Here is a 13,348-nt window from a genome sequence, read left to right on the forward strand (position 1 = left end):
GAGCTGCCTATTTCTCACGCTGTGAAACCTCCACATCCATCCCCAAGTTTCCCTTAATAACTCTGCTGGACTCAAGAGGGCCCAGAAACTGCAATTCCTCTCACAGACTTACTGACTGTTTTCAGAAATAAGTTAGCAGGGCCTCCATGGGATGGCAGCCACAGGCCTGGTTATTCTAATTTAATAATCACATGTTCTATGACTCCCGTGCACTGTATTTCGAGCACTACAAACTGGGCCATTCTTGGACGCCACGGGATAATTGACTTGAGGGACGTTATAAGTGATCCAGACTTTTGATAGAGGATGATAATGGACCTAACTTAAAACTACATCCAGGGTGAGTAATGTTACCAGCTCTTGTTTGAGGTAACCAGATCATAATAGTAAGCTGTTGTTCCAGATATGGCGGCAGGTAACATTATACAGGTCATACAGGTTGGTTAGCTAGCTATCTAAATTAAGTCAGTTGGCCTTTTCCCAATCTTGCACAAGTCAAATGTTGTTATACTCACAGAAATTTTGAAAAATAAATAAATAAAATAAATAAAATAAATAAATATTGCCATACCATGGTTGGGGTGAATACTCTTCTCTGATTGGCTGGCAGCTGTGCGTTAAACCTGCGTATTCCTCACGTCGTTCAACTCCAAATTCAAACTTGTAACCATAGCAACATGAAAAAGCGCAGCTGTCGAGGCTCATTATCAACTGCCGGCAGCACAGCTGAGTTAGCAACTTGGTCCAAAAATGATTCCTTGTCATCACAACAACGGTAAGCTTATGCTTCATAGCCTGTCAATTTTGAGTGTAAAACAATATGTGAATGTTTTTTTTTTTTGTATTTATTTATTTAATTTTGTCGGTAAATGACCAGGGTGTAAGCGGGATAGTCAACAAGTAGGTGAGCGCACACCTAGCTAACGGCTCGTTAATTATCCCTTGTGTAGTTTACAACATAAAACTGGAAGAAATAGCAATTTTATCACGTAACTTTACCCTTGTGTAACATTAACTTGACTTGTGAAGGAATGTGTTTTGTGTGCGTCTTTGTGTATGAGAGAATGCACAGTCAGAAAACCGGAGTTGCCCAAGTTTTAATTAAATAAATAAATAAATGTGTTTCCTGCATATTTTTCTCCTCTATCTGGCTGAAAAAACTGCTCAGCTAGCATGAATACCACTATGGGACATTAAAGCTCTGTATTGAATGCCAGGACATGTCCATGTGTTCTTGATTGTTAGATCAAAATCTTACCTTGTATTCAGTTCAGGTAAGAGCTTCCCACAGACAACCAGTGTACAATTATACAGATAAGACATGTTGTCACAAAGCATCATATGCATCATCTTGGAGGTGGACAACACTGATTTTTAGCTGATTTTTAATAACAGGCCAATATCCGGCTGATATATTGTTGTAAGCCCACTTCTTTGTGTCTCGGAGGAGCTCTCAGTGGAAACAATGAATTGGAGGGTCATTTCCTTGCTGCCCCCATACTGCAGCGTATTGCCTCGCTGCCACATATTTCAGAGTGAGACCAGAGCAGGGAGCATTGTCCCCCCTCTCCCACCCTGACTCTGACTTCAGTCTTCCCCACCCTAATAACTCTTGTCTCTCTGCTGACAATTTGTAAAAGTGGAGCGTGGGCCCAGATGTTTCCTGGGGGAAGAGGATGGTGGTCACTTCCTATGAGGTCACTTTGGTAGTGGTATAGTGATAATTTGGTCGTCTGTTTTCTATCTTCACCACCGCCCTGCCACCACTCACACACCCGGCCGTCTATCCACAGTAAATTCTGAACTCTGTCGAATGGATGTTTGCACTGACGCCAACAAACGATCATCAACTGTCTTGATGTATTTGTTGATTTATTTCAAATATTTGTGGGAGTTCACCTGTAGTTCACCTTCACCAGGAATGAGGACTAATGTTGTTTTACAATTTAACTTTTTATTCAATCAGGTGAGTCTTACTGAAACCAGGAATCTGTTTTTTTTTTTCAGGGGAGGCTTGGCCATGCAAACTGTATCAAAACAACATTTAAAACTGGCAGACTAACAGTCATGAACAACAATGAAACAACAAAAGCAATACAAAAGGTTACACAGAAGACAGTGTAAAGTAAAAAAAAAAAAAAAAAAAAATTCTACCTAACTACTCAGAGAGGCAGTAGTCCAATATTAAACCAGTCAACAGGTCATGGGCCAAAGACCTATTTAAAAATTGTCTGACAGTCACCAGGTCTTTCATTAACAGTTTAAACTGATCCAGACAGACCAGCTTGTCCAGCTTTAAATCATTTCGCAGTGAATTCCAGGAAGAAGAATTAGAGTACATAGCCTCATTCAGGTTTGACCTCAGGGACACATAACCAAAACAAATGCTGAGACTGTAAACAGCCATTCCCAACCACTGTGTAACAACACAAAATAATGGAGGAGCAAACACACAATGGTCTTTTCAATAGAGATGTTCGAACAAGTAAGACTGTGAGTGGACAGTGCAGACAGCCATCCTGAAGGTGCAATGATGAGTGAGAGCTGTTATGTCAGTAAAAAAAAAAACAAAAAAAACAAAACAGTGCTATACACAACACACAGCATGGGAGGAGGAATATAAAACATGGTCAGATTTACTGGTAGAAACTGCTGCAAAGGTTGCAAAAACTGAAATAAAAACAAACAAAAAAGACTCCCAATTTCTGCTTTCATCCAGTGCTAAATATATATATCTAGGGAAAGTCAGTTATCTGTTAGAATATATATCACATTTTCCAACAATAGGTGGAAGATATTTTGACTTTTCAAAAGCTATAGGAAGGTTTGCAGCACAACATATTTTTTGGCTAAGAATATTAACTTAGATGGTAAAAAAAAAAAAAAAAAAGGAGTGAGTGAGGCTTGGATTCCTAGTGCACTCCCTAAAGACATGTTTTTAAATACATCCATCAAATTGAGAGCCCTGGGCTCTATCAGAGAGATATTTTATTAACCATCTCAATGCTTTACATGAGAGTCCCATACTGAGCAGTGTTTGTTAAAAAACAAAGTGTAATCAGCAGAATAAGAAGGCTTAGAAAGGTGTCTATTCATTTAAATGACAGTGATGTATTTTATTGAAAAGGAGAGCTGCAGGAACAATTTCAGTACTGTATATAGCAGCATAGTAATGAACACAGGAGAACAAATCAGATGGGTTACTGACAGACAGTAGTTTTCTTTAACAAAAAAAAAAAATCTGTGATAATTTACATTATTGTGACTGTAACTAGAATTTCATTTGACATTCTTGATAAGAAAAGCACATTTATTTCTAGGTTGCCTAAATGCAGGCCAAGTACGAGTATGAGTATGAACTACCTGTTTTGGTCAAGGCTGCATCATGCCCATGGATAACCGACATGTGTTTTATTGATTTCTCAGTTGAAGGTTTTAATCTGACTTTTCTATTCATGAAGGCCTGGGATTTTTAACTTTTGTATTGCTCTGCAAGGGTTTATTTGTTCTTTACCAAGCCACCCCCTCGAAGATTTACTTGATCCTTTCCCCCCCTCTGGTGGTGTAGGTTGTACATTGCCTGCAAGAAGTCAAGGTTACATGGACTAGTGTGTGGATCTATTTTGGATTAAGTCCTACTGAAACTGTGCAAAGTCTGGCAATTACACCAAAAGTTAGAAAACGTTTAGAAAGAAATCATGTCTCCTTGTGCCATATTGAAGCCCAGTGAAAAATTTCATATCCAACCAAGAAATCTGGGGAAATGGAAGATGTTGAGGAATCCTACAAAAAAACTCACTAAATCCAGGCATCTTTCAGTAATTCACTTGGTAGGTTTGTTTGAAATATAAACCTTGATTGAATAACATTTTTGTCAGCAGGTTTAAATCTAGAGTGCAGGCAACAAGTTAAATATTAATTAATTAATATAAAAAGTCAATGTTGAACTCAAATAATATTAAGAAGTCATTTTAAACTTTGAGCAAAGTATTAACAAACTAACTCAATCTGATCTGAAAGGGTGAAATCTTGTCTCAAAACAAACTCATCCATTTTGTTTGGGAATAGTGGTCGCAGTAATGACAAAAATCAGACACTTAGATCCTATTTTAATGCAGCATTTCAGCCCCTGGAATGACTGGGGTGAATAATATTCAGTCCTGGATTTTTTCCACTGCCAGTCTTTCACAAATGGAAGACAAATATATTTCTTGGCTAGCCACTGTATTTTAGAGTTTTTTTTCTTTGTAATATACAGGGCTAATTAGCTTAAGAAAGTGATATAGCTTTTCTGCTGGACTCCTGCTCCTCCTAAACGTCAGCTCAGATTTCCCAGGTGCCTTGCTGTCTGCCAGAGGTAACAAAATAATGGCTCTGCTTGGAAGCCTATTTTTCAATGTCGTTTTTTGTGATTTTTAATAGATTACAATTATAGATATCGTTACGCTCAAGGGAATCCTTGATCCTTGAATAGGCTTCTTATGTGTTTCTTTTTTTTACAGTCTGCTGTGCAAATCAACTATGTTTTGGTGGAGGACTGTGCATTAAACATGCTGACTCGCATGAAGGATCACACGAGTGAGCCAAGATACCTTTTCCTGATTTTTTCCTGATTTTTTTTTTCAGATGAAAATATGATTGGAGATCACTGATTAACATGCCAGTATATACTTTTTTGTTACAGCATAGAGAAAAACTCGTTGGTCAAAATAAACATTTTAAGAACTGTAGCATTAAGAACTTACGTTTTTGCATCTGAACCACAGGTTTCTTGGGGTCTGTGTTATTTAAAAAAACAATTAATAGGCTAATTGATGTGTCATGCTCTATTACTATAGATGATATCTGTGGATATGAGATGATAATATTTTAGGTTGATGGAGAAGTATAGATGCCAGCTGATGATGTTTGTGCTGCCCTCTGGGCTACATCCCCACCTACATAGTCTAAAAGTTATACATTGTAATATTAAATAAGTTGTATTTTCCACTGCAGTCAGCCAGCATTATACTGGTTCCTGTCAACATCAGGTATATTAGTACAGCTGGATTTTTCTTGCCAGTGTTCACTTTAGTCTTGTAAATCTACCAAATCCTAAACATTTCGAGGCAATCGAATCTTAATGAATGATAATTCATCAAAACCACCTCACTACGCCTCAGTAGTTACTCAGATCATCAGTTTCCTATGTAAGAGCAAGTTGTCTCTAGGCAGTAGATGATCTATGAGTCCATTTTTGAAAATACAATACTACATTTTGTAGTTTTAGAATATATTTTTAAAACTTTTGGCACTTAAACACAGGTATGGATTTCCACTAATGTGCCTCCTCCTGTGTTCACTTAGTTGTACCTCTCTTTTCAGGGGAAATATTGAATAATATCACCCTAAGAATTAAGGTTTGTGCTTTGCAGTTCTTTTACATTGGCTGTCTCAGTGCTGTAACTCCTCAGTGGACATGTAAGTTCAATACCAAATATGTGGTATTTGCCTCTTCATTTTTTAAACAACATGCTTGTTTAACAGCAAATACTGTAACTTTCTGTATGATAACTCATTTGGTGGGGGCCATTCTGGTTCCTAGTGAATGCAGTCTCTCTTTACAGGGCCAGTATTGTGTGTCTGGTAATGAATGGTCTCCTTACAAACACAGGGAGACAGAATATTGTCTCAGTTAGTCTCCCACTACGGAAGTTGGAAATCACCAGGATGGCAGGCCATCCAGGCTATTTATGCATTTTAGATCAGAGAAACTGTTTAAGATAATGTTTGATTTTCAACCATCAGTCTTTCTGCAAACACCATATCATTCAGCCATCACGGGCAAAAAATATATATGTGAAGCAGTGGCTCTTTTTAACAGAGTAAAAAAAAATGAAATTTTCAGGCTTAACAAATAGAACAGTAGAATGTTTAAAATAAAAGATTTTGTGAAAGGTATATTTTAAAAACTGGTTTGGGTGTGCAGATACCACAGCAAACATAATTTTTATGACTGTATGAACCAGCCTACCCACTGTACACTCTAAAACTTTAACGCCTTGTATAGTTACCTATATAAGGCTCTAGAAACTTTCTGTTATCTTGAGAGGAAAAGGTGAGAGCAGTGCAAAAAGTGCTGTGCGACTGCCAGTGGCTGAAAAAAGAGAGAGGCAGTTAAGATCTACACTTTTTTGGTGGCTACATTGAGTGCATTTCTAAATTTAAAAGGCTAAGCTCTTCTGCTTGTCTGTGCTAGTATGGATTTGATTGCATAAGAGCAGTGCTTGTAGGCTGTATTACACAGACTGTAAGGCTTTGGCGCTAGCTTAATGCCAGGTATTTGTTTTCCTTGGTGTTTCTTTGCATTCATTAAAAATAATTGTGTTTTCTGCTGTGCAGCCCACAGACTGGCACCTCCTCTGGATCCCAGCTCCTCTCTGGGCCAACATAAGCCCTGCATACCAAGGAGGGACCACTTGTGTTTACCTCTCCCTACCAGCACAGACTGACGGCAGACTCAGGGTCCTCTCCTTTCCCTCTGTGGTTTCTGGCAGCCAGCACCAGATTCCTCCATGTCTATCACTGTAATCAGCAGGCCAGACCTGCAGTCAGCCAAGCAACTTGAAACAAAGCAGCATGAACGGCTGAACATAAAGTAGGTGAAGCATTTCGTTTTGGACCCTCAGTCGCAAAATCTGTATTTTCTCTCTCAGCTCTTGTCAGATTGGCATTCTCTATTACAGGGCAACTCCTCTTTTTCCAGTGAGCCAAAAGGGGGCATGCATGCTCTCATCATTAGCATAAATACTGAGTGGCAAAGCTGCCACTACATTGTGCTGCTGTACCACTATCCTGGAAATGACAATTCATTTTCTCCCTGACCCTTTCTAAATATGTAACACACACAAACCTGTTGGTAAGCATCTTATTCCAAAAATTTAGCATGATTACTGAATAGGCACCGTGCTGATTTATCACCCTATAAATTCCATTAAATTAAATTCCTCTGGCATGCAACACCTCATATTATACCTCTGCAACAGAAGAACAGATTACTGTCTTTTTTTTTTTTTTTTTTTTTTTTAATTGTGTTTATTTATTTATTTATTGCTCAAAACCTCTGCAGAGCACATAAGGCAGGGGTGTGCTGATATACCAATTGCATGAATAAGTGGCAGAGGGTGTTAAGAACCCAGAAAATAAGGGTGTCTGTTAAAATGCATGTAATGCAAAGGCATGTTTGCCTAGGAATGATAAATAGCATGATTTGCACTAGCAGTATTCAAGTGCTTTTCTTGGAACACAGCTTTGCCGTCAGTGATTGTTTGGATTAGGTTAAATGATAGTAATACCTTTCATGAAAAAAGAGAGAAACACTAGACCTGTACTAAAACAATGGTGAGATTTACCATTTTTTTGTTCCAGTGAAGCTGATGTGACTTCACTAAACCAAAGAAAATCTTATTATCCTGCAGTCACGCAGGATCCAAGGAGGGTTAAGGACATTATGATTTATTCCTCTGTGTTTAATCTCTGAATAACCGAGATGTAACAGACCCACTGATGCTGACATGTCAGAGCAGGTAGATGAATAGTTTTTAGCTGTGTGACAAACCCACTGGGATTTTTTTAAGATGGTATTTAACTCTCATTACTGAAATCACAAAAGGAATATGTTACGGCAAGACATTAATTCCTATGATAGTGAGTGAATGTCTGCTAATACAAAAAAAAGAGATCAAAAGATTGCAAGTGCTACACAGAGGCTCCCATCATAACTTCTTACATATTGTCATGCACACCTGTGTGATGGATTTCCCTTTTGATGACTTTTGAAAAGGTAGCAGTATTGATATTATCATTATTACTATTACTATTTCATAGCGTACAGTTTGAACAGTGATTAAGAATCATTGATCATGATCATTGATTGATTTCCTCTTTTCCATAATGAAAGATAAAAATAACTAAGGCTGGGTCATTTTCAGACCAGCACGGATGTATAATTGAATGTTGTTCCTTCTGTCTGGCATATATTCACAGTTGTTTCACAGTAACTTTGGCATACTGAACAATGGCATCAGTTTTTGCTTTTTTTTAAAAAAAAAGATAAGAATTTTAACATATGATGTTTGCATGTTATTTTGGTCCCTGGCTTGAGGTGAATTTATTGCAGCTGACATTATAGTCATCAAATCAAGTCAGTCAGTAAATCAAGATTGACACTGTGCAATGTGTAGACACCGAAGAAGGAAAAGTGTCTGCAGATCGGAATCTCAGTGTCTCCGCCACTATTTGGGTTTCAGTAGCCCCACATTTTCTTTTAGCAGTGAAACAGTTTTAAGAGAAATGTTTGTTATTTCACACCCAGCGCACGGAGCCAGCAGTAAACCCGTCTGTGAACTTAAGTGCTATTCTATAAACTTCTCAACAGTGTATTCCCTAGTAAAAAAAAAAAAAAAAAAAAAAAAAAAAAACACTGTGTTGGTCAGAGATGGATAGGGGGCATTTAGGGACCAATAAACTAAAAATACACAAATACCTCAAATGAGATGTCTCATTGTAGCCTACACACTGATTTACTGATTCCCAGAATCAAAGGCCAGCCATCCTCACGCTCTCTAGTTTCACAAACAAACTGGGAGTGGGGGAGGACACACAATGGCTGCGACAGTATTACTGTTATTATCATTCCATTGTTGTTCCCTCCACACTTTCAAATCACTGTCAATGGTAATAGATATAATTCACGTGGATAACTATATATTGCTCCGAGAATGATGGTAAAACCCCCCTTTTAATTTAGCTACTGCAGGCTCACAATGCTTTATGTTAAAAAGCAAGAGTGAAAGATCACGACTTCAAGCAACGTGCATCTTAAGCTGCACATGTGTGTTTCTAACCTATTGAGAAGGACCATTAAACTCACTTTGCAGTAGAAAAATGACAGATGAAGCTCCCTTCCACCTTGCCTGACCTGACCTCTTTATGACAGCAGTAATGACCAGTAATGACTGCATATGCTCTCCCTGCTTTCCAGTAATGCACTTAGATATGATTGAATCCTGCTCTTCGTCTGCCTCTCCTCTTTCAGACACGTGCCTGAAAAACTACACCATTACAAACACAGTTAACTGCAGTAATATGGGCTGTGGCAAGAGCACATCTTGCAGTATCATTAATGCCACTGTTCATTACGACTTTGCCCTTGAATCCACACATACCGGGGAACTCAAAGTGCTTAATGGCTGCAGCCATGGCAACAGAAATTCTGTCTCTTTCACTTTTTCCTGGAAACATACATCTTAATGTTAGTGTCTGTTAGAGACAAAAATCATAACGCCACATTATTACTCTGTCATAGCCATGGATTGTACTCACAATCACAACATTGGCTCACCAATGTACCAAAGCCTATTGCATCCACAAACAAAACTGAGTTAACAAAATGAAACTTGTGTACACAAATTCTTCAGTCTACACTCAGTTTAATCCAGTTATTTTACTAGCGTGTTTTTGGAATCAGGAGATAGGCCTAGGTCCAGACTCTCAGGGTTTTTGAGCCTGGCATGTATCTGCTCTGCCGCCATAACTTTGTGTTTGTAATTAGTTTAATTCTACAGTTATTAAGCCGTCTCACAGATACTGGAAGGAATTCAAGCTCAGACTGGATTCTCACAGAAACTGCCATTCAAGCTGTCTGGAGGGGACTGGTGCCGTGGTTCTTACGTGAGAAGATTCCACGTTGCAGTTTGCTTTAGCTTTGTAGCTGTCAGTAGCCCACAAAATGAGGATAACATACACAATCACTAGCAGACTGAATTGTACAAATATTTTGAGAGGAATATGCTCCTTAAATACTGTTCTAAGCAAGACGCACAGGGTGAGTTTATCTAGTTGTGCCTGTAAAAAGAAAACATTTTATGTACAGTATGTAGAACACACAAATGGTTTGAAATGTCTGTTGTGGTATCAGCTTGGATAAGACACAAAGTGGGCCCTTGTCTTTACGGTTTCATTTATGTATGCAGTGAGTAAGAAATTAAATGAGTGATTACTCTCAAACTCAGACAATGTGTTATGGTCACAAATACAGCTGAAATACTAAGAATTGCTTGCTTTTGTCAGTTTCATATGATTACAAAATGCAAAGGAACAACTTCAGCTCACCTTATTCTTCTTTCTTCCCATGTGTAGGTACAAAAATAGATGACATGTAGAAAGGAGGTAGTCCAGTCCATGACTGTACTACGTTTGTATATCATTGTATTGATCTTATTCCATAAGCCTGACAAAGGTCTCTGACCAAAACATCACAGGTATTTTATGAATAAAATTGGGACATTTGGCAAGTTACAGCAGTGTGCAGGACTACCTCCTTTTCTACATATTATCACAAAAAAGTTGTATGTTTTGGCCACTGTTCAGACTTAAAAGGAACCAATCTGAACACATCAGTTAGGCATTTATCCTTAGTTTGAACATTTTATAGATGAAACGATCAGTTAACTGAAACAGTAAGTTATAGATTAATCAACATTGAAAATATTTGTTAGTTGCAGCTGAAGTCACAAATAATGTGATGATTATGTTCCTCCATCACAAATTGGAGGATGTGCCATTAGCATGACCTGAACACACTGAACACACAAATTTCACATGAAAAGGTTATTAGGTTTAGGCAAAAACAACACTGGGTAAAATGAGAGTTAAGGTTATGGATTCAAGGATTCAAGGAACTTTATTGTCATACCAGCTCACATTTACACGTTAGTGGTACAAAATTAGGACTCAGGTCCCAGTATAAGCCTAAATAAATAAATAAAGCAAGGCTTAGTGGGTAATTAGAGTTTGGTTAAGGCTTTGATTATCATTAAAATACATGACCTCCACAGCCTAATTTTGTACAAGTTCAGTGTCAAACTTCTGCCTCTTTTTTGCCATTTCTCTTTCATGTAATCTTTTCCTGGTAGAGGAATATACTTCTTGATTTTTTTATGCATGGAGCATGATCTCTGCATCTTAAGACACATTTTAGAATTCCTCTTTTAACAGGATTTTTTGAGACCAGGCTATGTGTATCATATAGCCAACCAAACCAAGCAAGCAGTAATCAGAAGATATCAGTCTTTCAAACATGTAATCCAAAATGGAGCTGACCTTGTGTTTTTCTTTCTACTTGGTTTCAGGACATTTACTTTTATTAATTTGGTCGACTCTATGTGCACATACTAGTGTATTCTGTCACAGAGCCCCATCAACTCTGAATACATGACTGAAAATATATTTCAGTCAATCTGGTGACCAGTTCAAATGGTACTTGACACCAGAGTGGCAAATTAACAGTTGTCACGATCCAAGCACTCATAAATTTTGTCTGTACAGCTTTTATATCTGTTCCACTAGTCACTTTGGCAGGTAACCAGACATTGTTTAGAGGTCTGATTCTCTCTCTAAATATCTCTCTCCCTCTAAAAAAAAAACTGTCTGGCAAAACAGTGAAGGTAGCTGGTGAGAATTGAAATCCATCGGCCAGTTAACAAAAAAAATGGTTTCCTGCCCAGCTTGGCAAGACCGACACCTGGTGGCCCACTGGCTGGCTGCCACTACTGCTTAGCTGACCAGTGATTTAAGACACTGGGAGACATAAATAAAGACTCTGTACTCTGCTACAGAGAATGTGCCCAGCTGAAACAGTAGATTTTATTATTCAAGTAATTCCAGATGACTGGTCAGCCAAGATTTTGATGCAGAGACTTAGATTTCTATATCAAAATCTTAAGAGATTTCGATCCACTACTCTCAAAAGCAATTTGCATGATGCTCATTGAGCTTTCAGTTGTTAGTGTTAGAAGGATCTATTTGACATGTGACAGAAAGATTATCATAAGCAAATCTTTAAAGTGACAGGATCAGCATCATATTACTGATAACGTTATATAATGTTTATCTATACATATCTATCATATCATATCTATGCATCTAAACTCTTTAAACAGTTTACCTGCTGCCTGCTCTGAGCCCCAGGATGGGTTTAAAGTGGATTGAGAGGAGCAGCTTTGCCCTTTGTAGTCCCTGGAGAGGCAGGGGTGGACAGGGCTTTGTTTAGTCTGACCCCAGTTTGTTTCTTCTGCTCCCAAGACCTTTGGAGACGCCAATCTTAGACTGTCTGAATGACCGGCAGCACATCACTCACTGTCAGCTCTCCTGAGCCTCATCCACAACCCCCCGGCTCACCTAATTCCCACCTAGTGCCAACGTCCCACACTACTTGGTCAAGGATTGAGAGGAAAGCCGTAAAAAAGTCAGAGAATGCCACTATGGTGAGTATTGTTAACCAGTATGTCAGTGTGCTGTTTTTTTTTTTTTAAAAAAACATATTCAATTAATATATTTCTGTTAAACACTGTTCAAAACACCTCAACACTGTTATGAACAAACAACCATTAGCAACGTACCTTTCAAGCACAGTTACAATTGAGTTTGAGACCAGAAACATTTTTAGGCATGTAAAACATTAATTTAAATACCAGGTTTTGATGTTAGAGTCAGTTTTGCCTTGATGCTCACTTATCATACAGGCAGGAATCCATTGCTGAAGAGTTAGCCATACTGATTTATCCAAAAACCTATAGACCATAATGCAGTGCAGACCGCTCTTTGCAACTGCAAAACATTAAACATCCCAAATTTATGTTATCAAACAGTGTAACAGTATCGACTACTGACTTTTCCCATAAAATAATTAATATTGGTCATTTAACCCACTGCAGATTACAGGTTCCTTAATGACCACAGCTACATAGAAAACTGTTTGCACATTTTCACTGTCATTGAATACGTTAGTCCAGGTGTCGAATCAGTTTTAGCATCTCATGATGGTTCCATCTTGACAGGAATAAGATTCTGGAGGAAGCAATGATTCCTTGTAATTTTTTACATAAAAAAACAGATACCGAATTATCTGTGCAAAATATCAGTAGTTGGTCGCTTCAGCATGAAAATGTCATGATCAGCCCTCAGAACCCATATCGGTAAACTCTAACAGTAAGTATAGGCTGTATCTTGCCATGTTAAAGAAAACATAACATAAGTAGTGTGAGCCACTGCAGAAACAGGCTTCCCGCCAAGCAGATTAAGAAAGACAATAATAACAGCCCTACCACAGACTCCGCAGCTCAGCTCTTTTCACCGGGAACACTTGCCTATCTGTCCTCACCAGCCAAGGCTGTTTGTTGATGAAGCGAATTTGGTGAAATGGGCTATTCAGTGAAATATTAAATAAAGCAGCTAGGTAGACATATAGGATATCGAACCGCTGTCTGTCAAGTGGTGACTGTCTCACCTGATCTACCTTACCACTATC

The 13,348-nt window shown here is 38.3% G+C and overlaps 1 long non-coding RNA gene across 1 annotated transcript; it reads left to right on the top strand.

Moving 5' to 3' along the window:
• Positions 1 to 700: 700 nt before the first annotated feature.
• Positions 701 to 12,296, top strand: LOC115364355 (uncharacterized). The gene is made up of 3 exons (XR_003928658.1): positions 701 to 775; positions 6,382 to 6,637; positions 12,124 to 12,296. It is a non-coding gene; the product is annotated as an uncharacterized LOC115364355 (long non-coding RNA).
• The last annotated feature ends 1,052 nt before the right edge of the window (positions 12,297 to 13,348 follow it).

The sequence above is a fragment of the Myripristis murdjan genome, chromosome 8 (genome assembly GCF_902150065.1).
Source record: "Myripristis murdjan chromosome 8, fMyrMur1.1, whole genome shotgun sequence".
Lineage (NCBI taxonomy): Eukaryota > Metazoa > Chordata > Actinopteri > Holocentriformes > Holocentridae > Myripristis > Myripristis murdjan.